This window comes from Acyrthosiphon pisum, chromosome A2 (genome assembly GCF_005508785.2).
Source record: "Acyrthosiphon pisum isolate AL4f chromosome A2, pea_aphid_22Mar2018_4r6ur, whole genome shotgun sequence".
Lineage (NCBI taxonomy): Eukaryota > Metazoa > Arthropoda > Insecta > Hemiptera > Aphididae > Acyrthosiphon > Acyrthosiphon pisum.
Genome location: NC_042495.1, coordinates 97,169,860 through 97,184,535, shown reverse-complemented (window position 1 = coordinate 97,184,535; position 14,676 = coordinate 97,169,860).

Sequence of the window (14,676 nt, the reverse complement as noted above, 5' to 3'; positions counted from 1 at the left end):
ACGATAGATCGTTATGCCGAGAGCACACGTAAATACTTGACCTCTCGTGAGTTTATAAGTTACTCAACTATTATGTACCCCCTCGATGGTTTTACATTCTGATGGCATGGCATTTATGAGACTTTCGAAACCATCGATCACTGGAATTTAGCTGCATAGAAACATGGCTTACATATGACCATGGACCATGGTATACCGTATACTATATAGGATACTGGATTTTGATATATATATAATATATATATACTTAAGCAGTTAAGCCTATGTTGAAATCGACAGATCAATAATAAAAATGTATTTATTTTATTTCATAAATCAAAACTGGTTTAACAAATTATAAGCTAATTAAATCTTTTAGGTAATGATTTTGATTTTGATTTTAAAATCAATAGTTTTGATGATTTTGAACTTTGATTTTAAAAATCATTTTGTAAAAGATTTTATTTTTTGATTTTCAAAATCAATTTTACGGTGATTTTGGATTTTGATTTTAAAAATCAATTTTTTACTGATTTTGCCCATCTCTGTCTATAACAGCCATCATAAAATATTCCTAGATCCATTACTATATACTAATGTTAATTTTAGATTAATTGCTTACGATAAAACCTTTTGACGTTTAGAAATATTTCCAGTTTCCACTTATTTTATTTAAAGCTACAATCTAATTTGACTCTACTTGACGGTCTAGAGTCTACTCTAAATACCTACCTACCATATTGGCTATATTATATTTTATGTAAAACTAATATTATAAGGGCTTTTATCCTCAGTAGGTACCCACCTACATAAGTTTGATAATTCAGATACCTAAAGCCGCTATAAGCAATAGCTTAGATACCACTGTAGTAAGAATTTCGATTGAGAAAATCTAGATGAATATATCTATACATTTTCAAAAAAATCATTCGTTAAATAATTTACCGAAAAAATGGCGAATTTAAAGTTATGAAGTTACCAGCTATAGCAGGAGTGCAGGACACTCTTCAAATGTTATTAAAAATACAAGTTTTCGAAAATAATCCGTTTGGATCAAATATCATGATCATATAATAATTGACGAATTCACTAAAAATAAGAAAAGAATCGATTTGATGTATAAATAAAATGTTTTTATTATGTGTTTTTAAGAAAAAAATAATAAAATAATTTAATTTGTAAGTTATAACTCGTGTGTATCGATGTGATGGTGGGTGGGAGGTAATTTAGGTTATTAACCTAACCTAACCTGTTTTTTTATAACTTACTGCACAGGCGGAAATCCATTAAAATTTCAGGGGGCTAACATTATTAACAACAATGTTCGATCCTACAAAACTATAAACAATGGCAATGATTATACCAGGGATTGAAATCGATTGAAGAAATTTTGTTTTCCGTTTCGATTTTGTAAACCGGTTTCCAATTTTTTCCCATTTCGTTTTTGGTTTTGTTTTCGATTTCAGACTTAAAAAGGCTTATAGTTTGTGCCGGTTTAATCCCTGGCTATTTACGTTCATTAATGGTTAATTAATTTATTTGAACCGTGGGATCGCTCGTTCGAATCGCGTTTTGTGTAAAATAAACTTTCCAAAATGTTCCAAATAACAACATTTTTCAAAAAAATTTTGTTTTTTTTAAATTATATTTCGGTTTCAATTTTTTATAATACTGGTAGGTATAAGTATCCAATTTTTTCCGGTTTTGGTTTTGAATTTAATACCGGTTTCCAATTATTTTCGGTTTTGTTTTTGATTTTGTTTTTGGTTTCGGTTTTGTAATGGTTTATACCAGTTTCTGAAATAGGTTTTTAAACCAGTTTCAAGCCCTGGCTCACACTTGCCACGTCACTCGAAAATATGGTCTTTATGACAGTATACATGTTTAATTCAAAATTCCAAAATCAGTTTATGAATAAATGTAGGTTTTTATTAACAGACAAAGAACTAATGGGTCGCTCTAACTATATATATCATAGGTATCTAGGTACACAGTGGTTAAAGTGGGAAAAATGTTGAGGGGGGACTAAAGTCACCAAAAATTCAGGAGCGTTCCCAAGTCCTTCCAATGTCTATATCTAACCAAACTTTTTTAAGAAACCCACTACCCACGAAGTATAATTTGTTTCTATCACACACCTTTGTAATTTGTTCATAAAAATTTTATGTTAATAGTATGTAAAATCAAATTAATGAACATATAATGACTGCTAAATAAAAAATAAATTGAAATTCATTGCCTGAAATGTAAAAAAAGATATGTGTTTACATTTTAATATTAAACATTTCATTAAAAAACAAATAAAAAATAATATATAATAAAATATATAACTAATATTAACTATTCATATTCTTTTATTAATTTATTTAAATTATTACAATGTATCATAAGCTATGTAAATGTTATTCATAAGTACAAGTATACAGTATAACCAGTATGGGTAACTATTTATTTAAACATAATCTTAAAGATGTATAAGATGCTTCTTCATCTTACTTTTTTCTTTTTGGACAACATTGTTCATCTGCAGTTCTTTTCTATGACAATATCCAAGTTTTAATATAGATGTTAGGATTGAATTTATCAATTGGTGGTCCAGTACAATTAATGAAAGCTAACGATGAAATATGATCACTAGTCAACACACTTCTTTTTGAAGAAACAATTTCGTTCATTGAACTAAAGGACCGTTCACATTCGGCAGAAGAAATAGTCAAAGTCTTTACAGCGGTCATTAATGGTTCAATGTCTGTATTTACTGAAGGATAAGACACTTTGTATTCACGAAATTCTCGTACACTGGCTCTTTGATTAATTTGAAATATTTTAGGCAAACGGCTTATATTTTTATCACCAAACTGTACATCACAGTTATCTGAAGAAAGCATAGTTAAATCTATCAATAAATTATTAAATAAATCTTTATAAGGATCAGCTTGTGACATGAAACTGTTACATGAGACGATTGTGTGGTAAAAAGTCTAAATTCAGTAAATAATCGTTGTGTTTGTGCGTAAACCATTAAATAAATTACTAAAATTTAGTAGCGTCCCCCCGGACTTTGGAGACTTAAATTAAAGGGGACGCATAATCTTACCGTAAATAAGAAGCGGGACTCCGTCCCTCTCCCCCCTCCCACTCTAACCACTGAACCTATAAATATTATAAACGAGAATAGTTGGAAATTATTAAATGCAGTTGAACCTTGATAAATCGTACGTCTATAAGTAGAATTTTCGATAACTCGAAGGAATATCTTCGCCCCTGCATTTCAATAAGTACACTCAATTTTTTCTATCACTCTAATTTTCGATAACTTTAAATTTTTTTTCGTCCCCAACCGATTCGAGCTATCGAAAATTCACTGCATTATAGTTTGAGCATAATGATGAATTTGGTTAAAAATTCGTGATGTTGTTATTAGGTCTGCCATTACATTTTGAGCAGTAAAAATGCATCAATCTTCAACATTATGATTGGACCTTTTGGACTGTTGGAATCTGGAAGATTTTAAAATAATGAAATCTACAGTTGGATGATTGGTACTAAATTACAAAAGGACCAGCAAAAAAAACACGGAAGCATATGTTATGGAAAACAGGGATTCGTATAATATGATCATTAAACAACAGTTTTGGACAAATTGGCTTTTGTTTTTTAGTTGTAGGTAATTAAAAAATCAATAAACTGAAGTGATTTGAAAAGTTCATCAAATATAATATATTTCATATTTATATTAGTCTTTTCTAGACATTATATAATTTTCAACATATTTTATACGTAGGTTTAGTAACTAGTGATGGGCAACGATATCGATATCGTGACAAATTTCCGACATCGATTACTATAAGTAACTATCCTATTCACATTTCACTGTTCACACCGTTCTATGTACCTATGTGAATATGTGATATTAGACTTATATAAGTTATTATAATATTATTGCTATTAATTATAATGTATGATATAATATTACATTATATGAAATGTATTTGGTAAAAATTATTTCAACATACCGTAGGTACTGCTGTTACAAAAATAAATATTCTACCAATTACCTACAGTACTTTTTATACCTACCTACCTAAATTAATAATAAAATATTCTTTAAAATGGAACCCGACACACCGTCATCGTTCACAATATAGTTTTTCGTATGCAGTAACTATTATGATTGAATTCAATTTTAATACATCCATTTGTTTTGACTTATTACGATTACAGTAATCTACTCAGTGGGTACCTCGTCACTGAGTAGATTAGGAAATATGCAGCTGCAGATCGACTTCATCGATGTTCGGATAACTTTTCTAATCATGTGTTTGTGTTACTTATTGACTTGGGGTGTTTTTTTTTCGTTGAATTGCATTCGGAAAAATGGCACAGTAGCGCCGATAAGTGAAATGGTGAGATAAGTGGGTCAAGCCGAGAGCAAACGATGGGTGCGCAAGCATCAGTTCACCACCACACCTAACCATCAACCACCTCGCATTATATTGATTAAACAGGGTTTCAATTCTTCAAGGTCGGATATGATTAAAACTGGGTCATTGGTGCTTTTCACTCGATTTTCGTTTACATTTTTGGTCCCATAATATACCTATTGTTTACTTTTTGGATAGTTTTTAATTTTATTTTGTTGCAACGGTTGAATGGTAAATAATAAAACAATGTTGCTGCTTGTTTTTTTTTTAATGAAATCTTTTTAATAAAATTTAAACTGTTCACAGTATAATGCTTGCGAATTAATTTTGAAATTTAATAGCATATTTGATTTTTGTTTAAAGATATGATGGTGTGTTATGACATGAAGCCTATATTATTAATTATTATTTTATTCGTGGTCGTACCTATACCTACAAACAAATACTGAAATACAAAATATAAATTAACAACATTTTAACCTGAAAATTAACGTAAATCATTGCAGTAGTCACAAATCAAAATACCTATACCTATATGCATATATCCTCCGGAAAAAAAAACAATAAAAAATCGCATATTATTTATCTTAATCGCACGCTATAGTAACTATACATATGCACTAGTGCTGTATGTAGGTATTATTTTATGTGTGATCTGCGAAGCTATTTTATTTTCACTAATAATTTGTATAGATAGAATAATATGTGATCAGATTATCACTATTCTTTAATTATTGGAATAAATTAGACATTTAAGACTCCACATTACAATTTGACATTTGTTGTACCATAATATTATAGATACCTACAACCTACCTACCAATGGCATTACTTCAGGTTGTGTGAATTAGAAATTAGTTTCAGAAAACGATAAAAATACGACAGATGTAGGTTTTTTTTTCATAATATTTATCTAACTATTTTGAGGTTTTATTCTCTGTTCTACAAAAAATACAATAGGAACATAAACTATAATGGCTTAATTTGTCTTGTATACCTACCTAGGTTAATACACTCGCGTGTGCGTATACCGTACACATAATATGGGTGTAATATTCGCAGTCACACGCATCAAATTGTAAACATTGTGTACTTAATTACTAATTAATATTTCAAAACAATGCAAGTACGAAGTAGGTAGGTACCTAAATGTAGTTACACTTACGCACTTTTCTGAAATAATAATTTATAAATGAATCATTATGACACTTTCCTCAGCTAAACAATGCAATTTTAATTTATATTTACCTAGGTACCTATATTATATCTATATTTATTCATTATTATGTACGACTATATATAACTAAAGGTTTAGAATATACATATAATACCTACATTCGTTCTCTTATTTCTTTAGTTTTCTAAATAACCCTAAACCTCTACAATATATTATATGAGTACCCACGACTGTACGTACAGATAACAAATATTTGAGTAATTCGATATTTTTGTGTAGGTAATATATTAATAAGTATAGGTTCGAACGTCTAATTATTTTTGATAAATGGGTGACCCAACGAATTATAAGATACCTCTACAGCTAATAATCAGTGCTGCAGCCCCCCCCCCCCACCGAAACGTTAATACAATTTATAAAAATTATTTTAATGGTCTATGATAGTCGCTCAAAAAGTATTTAAATGTATTTAAAATAGGTATTTAAAAATGTTCTATAAGTATTAACATTTTACAGCTATCTACCAGCTGTGCTAGGACGTACTATAGTATAAAAGTGTAAAAGTTTATCAGCTCCCCCAAGAAAAATCGGGCATGTACCAGTTGCCCCCAAAAGTACCTTTTTTTATACCGAATCCCCTTAAATTACCTAGAGCAAAATGTACCAGTTGCCCTCATATATTAAAATACACGCGATTATAATATATAGCCCGTAAAATAGGGGAGGTAAAAAATTAAATTATTTATAAAAATAAAGTAAAATAGTATAAAATTATAGAATCAATTTTTGATATTAGATTCTGAGCGGAGCGAGGAAGCTATTGTTTTTACAATGGTTTGCTTATCACCATAGAAACGAATAAAAAATTATAATATTTTAATTTTTAATATTAATTCAACTTGCATGATAAAATAAATAATAACAAAATAAAATATCTAGACTGACAAACCGTCTCCGCTCAGAATCGTTTTTCTTATACAATGATATTATATCATTGAATTCAAGTCTAATACAATCCATTATACAATGACCCACTTGTAATCTACTGTACAGCAGAGCGACATCCACTTACCTGCGTTTTGCAATTATATATGATATTGTATTTTGTAATAAAACAAATACATACAGTACTATAAGCAGTGTAAACGAAATTAAAAATATTACTAATTGCACATACTTAAACAAAAAAGTCAGAATTGAAGATTTTATAAATAAATATAAAACAAGAATATTAGTAGACTAGATTTTGTAAAATTTATTAGGTAATTATTATGACAAAACATAATATTTTATCTAATTTTTTTACTATTTTTTTTTTTTATAAATTATCACATTGAATATGCCACTTATCATTATGATTTTATTATTTATTATGAATTTTTTTTCGATCATGTATACTATTTTTTGTTATCAAATTATTACTTTGTATGCCACATAATTATAATATTTATTATTTTATTGTCTTCATATTATTTTATTAGTTATTATTACAAAATACGATAATTTTCTATCATTTTATGCTACCTATTTTACTTAATTTTTATAAATAATCTTATTTATTATTTGTATATTTACCTCCCCTAATATATTGTATATAATGTACCTAATCTTACGAGGGCAACTGGTATATTCAGTTGGGGGCAACTGGTATATTTTGTTGAGGGCAACTGGTACATTTGGTTGAGGGCAACTGGTATATTTTTAAAATCCCGATAATAGCCGTGGGGGGCAACTGGCCAACACCTGAAAAATCCTGGCTACGCCTGCACTGCTAGTTACTGCTATAACAAACACAATAATAATATATCAATATAATACTTATTGCATGTGAATACGTGAAAAAATAATATTATAAATGAAATAATAATAGTACACAAATACTAGAATATTTGAATAAAACTTTTTATCATTTTTATTATTATTATAGCTATATAAGTACCTATGGCTTATTAAAGATTAGAAAAGATGAATAATCAATTTTATTACTCATGATTAAAATGTGCGAATAAGTGACAATTTTTAAACATCCAATTTAAAGTAAAAAAAAAATTCATGAGACAATGATCAGAAGAGGTCCCTATAGAAAAGCTTAAATATGTACATTCTGATCTCTCATTTGGTAATATTTAATATTGGCCAGATATAGTCACTAGACGGGCATGCAAAAATAGGCTTTAGGTCAATCATTATAAGATGAGGATGTCAGTATAATATAGTCAGTGCACTATTTTTTTTTCTCTTTGACCCACATGTGCAGTGGCGTAGTGAATCATGTTTTTCAGAAGCAATTACTTCTGGTTTCTGTGGGGTGGTGGTGGGTCATAACCTCATAAAGCCCATATACACGGTCAGTCTTTGAACTTTATTTTGGGTGCTACCCCACCCCCCTATTTGAGCATATGAGTACCGTATACATCAGTTGGAGTAGGGTGGGGTAGGTCATAAATAATTTGTTTGCTTCCATATGATTTAAAGTTCGCTACGCCACTGTTGACCCATACGCAACATAGGTACCAAATTTTCGTTCAGCAGAGCCAACTTTGTGTTGTTATACTTTTAATATTATAGTGAATTAACTGATTATGAAACTTAAGGTTGTCATCTGTATTAATTCACTTAATTGTTCGTTAGTATTTTTACGATATTTTAATATATTTTATACAAGTTTAAAATATTACAACTAAAAAAATTCTCAAATCTTGCTTTAAAATTTAAATATCATAAAAAAGGCAAAAGACAAACACAAATAATGTTCTAAAACTCGAGTTTGATAATAGGTCACTGGTCAACTCATCGTAATACCTAAGGCTAAATAATAAAGGTATACTACTATAATACTAAAGCTAATATTAAAGCTATCAACACAAGGTCTGCTGAACACAAATTTGCTAGGTATATTGAGCGTGCAGGGTAAGAAAAAGAAAATAAAATATAGCGCACTGACATCCTCGACCTCGAGTTATGAGCATTTAAAATGTATAAACAATTTACGATTTCAAAATGCTTATATAACTCACTTTAAAACTAAAATATAAAAAAAAACCTATGGAATTCAGTAGATAATATTCTTACTTTTAAATTGGATATTAGGTTAATTCTCTCTAATATTAAACATAATTTAGCAGAGTCAGACTTATATAGTTGTGTTCGACAGAGTTAGACTTAAATGGATTATTCAGAAAGTACAATTTACTACTAATGGTATTTGCGTTTGTAAAATAGAGACAACGCACGCATACTACTATATATATATTCATTTAATATGTTACATTGGAATTTTCAAGGGGGGGGGGGGGTCCAAATTTTTTTAACATGTAAAAAGTATACCATCAGTGATTTGCACCTTAAGAATTTTAAATTTTGTCAATCAATGGGGGTGTCCAGACCCGCCCCCTTGGGTACGCCCCTTTACATGAGTAATTATCATGTTTTCCGTTGGTAGAAGTTTAATATTCAGTAAAAATGATAGAACGTCATAGTTTTTTCAAAAAAGATTTTTAAAATTTCAAAGTTTAAGTAATAATATAGTGGTATAAATACATTATTGCAATATTTGATATTATGTTTACAACAGAAATACATTTGTGTAATCATTAATCAATTATAATATGTCATTACTCAATACTCATTATGTTATAGGCTTAATAGGCTTGAATTTGGAATCGTCAAATTTGGATTTTAGTGGTATTTTCCGTCCTTTGTGCCTACATATCTATATGGCTATATATATATATTTATATAATACCTATACCTATATAATATGTATAAAAATAGGTATGTAAAAAAAATAGAGCTCTACAAATGTTTTCACTTAAAATCGTACTTAAATGTTTATGTCCAACTTATTATTTTGTTTACTGCACATGGTTATACAATATGATATATATAGTTTCAGCTAAAGTCCATTATTACTCTTACTCTATATCTTATAAATATATTACGTTGGAATGTATAATAGTTGTTAGTTGTAGTAGTCCGACCACCGAAAACATGGGTTTACACTGTTTAAAGTTAAAATTTTATATATTTTATTCACGAGCGTGAAGAGTGTTCAGTTTGATGTTAATCTCATTAAGTTACTAATGAACGCATCGTAAATTTCTGTAATTATTCGAAAATGATGAATCACCGTCACTAAAAAAATATTCAGATTAGCGATTGCAATTCAGGTAAATATTTTGTTGACTAATACGTGGATTATTTTTTAATTTATTCTGAGTGGATTCAAATTGTGAATACGCTTAGGTACCACTCTAAATAGGTATTAGGTACCACTTTAAATGTATCGATAAATCGTAGGAACAGTTTTTATTAATACCTATACTATCCTATAGTAATTTTAAGTTCACTTTATCTTGAAATTGGATTTTTAAACAAATTATTAACAATAATTTCAGTTGTTATGTTGTATTTCAAAAAATATTAATCGTAGAGGGGTCTTGAAACTTTCGCCATTATGTGTATTTATTAAATGTATTTGTTAAGCAACACTATTTAGATTTAATGCATGTAGATGTAGCCATAGTGGGTGGCTAAGGGGGCTATAGCCATCCCACCACATTGACCGTGCGTTTGTTTTAGTCTATATTCTAACACGGTATTAAAAAAATTAAGATTTACAAAAAGTGTAAGTGAAGGATAGTTTAATAGGGATTTTTTAGCGGGACATCCCCCCCATCCACACACAAAATTCATGGCTTTGCCACTGATAGTATGTTATTTATACTATGAAGTGTGAAACTATAAATTCACACCATTCTCTCGTTCGTTGATATTATTGTTGACTTATTACTTATAACTTATAAGTTATATAATATTAATATGCGACGATTTCGTTAAAAACTTGTCTAACCTACCGCATTACTAATAAAAAAATTAATTAGGTACATACTATATAGTTATAATTATAGTTAGGGTTCAGATTTTAAGGTAATATAATCAATAAAAAAAAGCATTTAAAATGTCAAAAAATTCAAACAAAAAGCATTTAATTTATATAAAAAAAGCAATTGCAAAAAAAAATTACTAAAAAATTAAATAGTTTGTGTATTGTGTATTTTTTTTTTTTTTTTAAAAAAATCACTACCATAAACTGTCTTCATAAAACGTTGGAGGTTTGGACTTAAACTATTTTTGTACATAGAAAATGATCTTTCTACGTCCACGGACGTTATCTATAGTATATACGCATTATGAACATATTTTAATAAATATAGTTAGGTAGTATGGGAACTTTTATAAACGTTAAATTAACTGGCCATAACAATTACTCAATAAAGTATTAAGCGATATCGATAAATATCTCCGATAATAAAACCCATTAAAAATAATTAACGGCAGACGACAAAGCAAAGTCTTCAGAAAATGTGATTTGTATCGTTAATACATATGCCGTGTATAAATCTATTAAATCAATTGAAAATTAAACACAATAAAGGAATTTAAACTGAAAAAGGCAAAAAGACATTTGTAAATTATGAGTAAAAAAGGGAAAAATTGGCAAAAAAGGCGAAAAAAATACGTTTATCATCTTACATATTAAATGACACACATATTTTTTATATAACAATTATTTTTCTATTATTATTTTTAAAAAAGGCTTTTGCCTTCAAATCCGAACCTCATATATAGTTATAGTATTAAAATATGTATAAAATATCCTTAGAAACATTGATGCTAACATACCGTTTCAGCTCAGAATAGTTTTTCATATAGGTACAATGATGATTGAATATTTGAATGACTTTTAAATAACAGTGACCTACTCAACGAGGAGGATCAGTCAAAACTCACTACACAGATGACTGACAGCAGAGCAATTTTTAGATTTTTTTAAAGTAGTTTTTGTTCATAAATCATAGGTAATTTATACTAATTACTAATATACTTATATAAAGAAGAAAAATTGTTTGTTTGTTTGTTTGTTCAGGGTAATCTCTTTACTATTTAACCGATGTTAAAAATTTGTTTACCATCAGCGAAAGGTACACTATCTCAGGATTTATAGGTTATATTTTATCTTGATAAGTGTCCCTTAATTTTTTTTATTGAAAATTTGAGAATTTTGTATAGAAAAAAAAAATAATATTTTTGTTTATCATAGGGTTGCTAATAGTTTGCTTGCTATTGGTTACAAAAAAAAAAATAGTTATTATGATTGAATATTATTTTGGACCTGTTTTTTATACTTGGTCAAAACCATCAAAGTAAGTGTGACTATCTAACCACTAGTCAATAAATACTGTTTTAACTATGTTAAAAATCTTTAATAAAGATTAAGATGGGATAAATCCACGAGTATTTGACACGGGAAATTTTAAACATCATTTCGCCGGGTATTAAATTACGAATTGAGCATACATTTTGAATCATATAGAGATAGTTGGTGTATTTAACGGTCAAAGAAGTTCACGGGATGCCAGGATTAGCTATAGTTATAGATATTTAGATTTTAGATAAATACATTGAATATCTCAATAAAACATTTAATAACGAGTACAGGCCCGGCTCAAGAGGTAGTCGACATAGGCCCAAGCCTAGGGTGGCACTTAAGAAGCACTTTAGTAAGAGGACGGCATTTTAAAAATACTGATAATATTATATTGTTAGGGGCGGCAATATTTGATTTTGCCTAGTTCACTATTTTTGGTTGAGCCGACCCTGAACGAGTAATTCAGTATACATTATAATATAATTATATACTATAGTAAAAATTAGTCGATGTGAACTATGTCAATTGATAATATATCAGCTTAAAACATTCGTGTAGTTATAGGTACAAAAAAAAATTGTCCTAGTCTATAGTGTCCCACTTTTCAGCGTTATATAAATATTATATTCCTAGTTATTATGGACATTAAAGTTTTATCTCATTGCAGCCTCTTGTTTAATACAAATATCTTATGAATTTTATAAATCATACTACAATAATTGAAAGTGAACTTTCATAAACACCATTGTAAAACCAATAGCTTCCTCGCTCCGCTCAAAATCTAAAATTGAAACAATTGACTATATTTGAATGCATTTTTATAATTTATAAGTTATAATATACATCAGTGGCATAGCTATGATTTTTTTTTTTTTTTAGGGGGGGGGCTGATCAACTTTAACACCTTTACACATTAAATACCTACGTACTAGCATAGATAGATATCTAGCTGAAAAGTGTTAATACTTATAGTACATTTTTAAATATTTTAAATACAATTTAAGACTTTTTGAGTGACTATCAATTATCATAGACCATTAAAATAGTTTTAAAATTTTCTTAACATTTTGGGGGGAGGGCTTCAGGCCCCTCAGCCCCTCCCCTGGCTACGCCACAGCATTATTACTTATAATATACATAAATACATTATTAATTGTCTTAATTTCCATGAAATATTTTTGAGAACCAAACCAAATAAATTAAAATAAAATTTATTTAATTCTATTTAATAAATGTATTAAAAATATGTGAAGTTTTAAACTAATGTGATAGTTTATGCCTCATTGGCATTCCTAATTTTAAATCTGAAATTCAAAAGTTTATTTTATAAAACTCATTCTGAAATAATTTTTTTACTTCCAAAAAACCTGTAGGTAACGGTTAAAACATATCTTCTTATTTTATGAATCCAAATAATAGGTAGTTAGTTCGTTGTTTCGATTACAATCTAAAATGTTAAACACTGAAATACAATATATTAATTATTATTTCATATTATAATTGTATATTATTAAGTTAAATTATATGTGCCTTTGCCCTTTTAGGTACCTATAGGTAATACCCAAAGAATTTCAGGCAAACGCTATATTTAGTTCTATATAATTCCAATCACCAATAATAATAAGTCTTAATGACTGATGAACTGTAGTTAAAATAGTTTTGTTGAAAACAGTTTAAGCATTTTAAATTCAACGAGAAAGAAACAGTTAAAACACTTAAAAGCTGGTCTGTATTTGTTATAATATTTACACACAAATACGATTTAAAATTAAAAATAAAAACGATCAGATAAAAATGTAATATACCCTTTATTACTTTAGTATACTTAATATAATATTATGTTTAGAATTGTTCAAATATTTAAATATAGTTTTGTTGTATTAACTATACCAAATTTAATTTTAAAATGTAAGCTCTAAAGCTATGTGGCGTTTTTATGTAGGTTAAAGTATTTGTTGAGCTAAGCGGGATAAAAAAAACCTATAGATACCCGAGTACGTGTAATATTTCAAAAATCTAATTTTCAATATTGATTTTCAATATATATAAATATGCTTACTGCGTATATTATGCCATATCACTATGAAATGTTATTAATAAATATAGTACTCATTAATAATTGTAATTTGTATACATTTTAATATTTATGAATTAAATCTATATTTAACATTATTTGTGTATTATATTGTTTATAAATAATGTATATTATAATATAATTACTTATGTATTTTAATAACCAGTATTATATACAACCAGTGGCGAGGCGAGCTATTTTAACATAAGGAGCAAAGATTTTATTCTAAATTCCCATTTTTTCTTAATTTTTCTTTTCTTTTTCCAGCGCTTTCAAACACTATTAGAATTTTTTAGAATTTAGACCCTCCAAAGTATTCATTTTCTCATCAAAAAATATACTTTTGAAGAAAATCTAAGCATTTTTACTGTCCTAAAAGGTGATGACAGTTATAAAATTTAAAAAAAAAACACATTATTGTAAAAACAATATAAGTACATTCATCGCTCCACTCAGAATCTAAAATGAGAATTTTTACACAAAGCCAATTTTCATCAAAATCGATTTATAATGAAATAATAATCGTATACATAGGTAGGTACATGAAATTGTCTTACCGAATAATGGCAAAATATTTTGATTCTTTTTGAACTATTGATAGCTGTAACCTAAATAATTGTTTTTTAATTGTTGTCAGTAAAAAAATTTTGGCTGGGCAATGTTACTTGAAAATGTAATAGGGACAGTTCAAAAAGTTGTTAATAGGGAAATTAAAAAAAAAGTCCTCAATCATTTTTTACGACTATCTGAAGTTAGAATTTTGACGAAATTCATTAGTCTCGAAAATTTGCAATATACTTTTCAGTTAGAA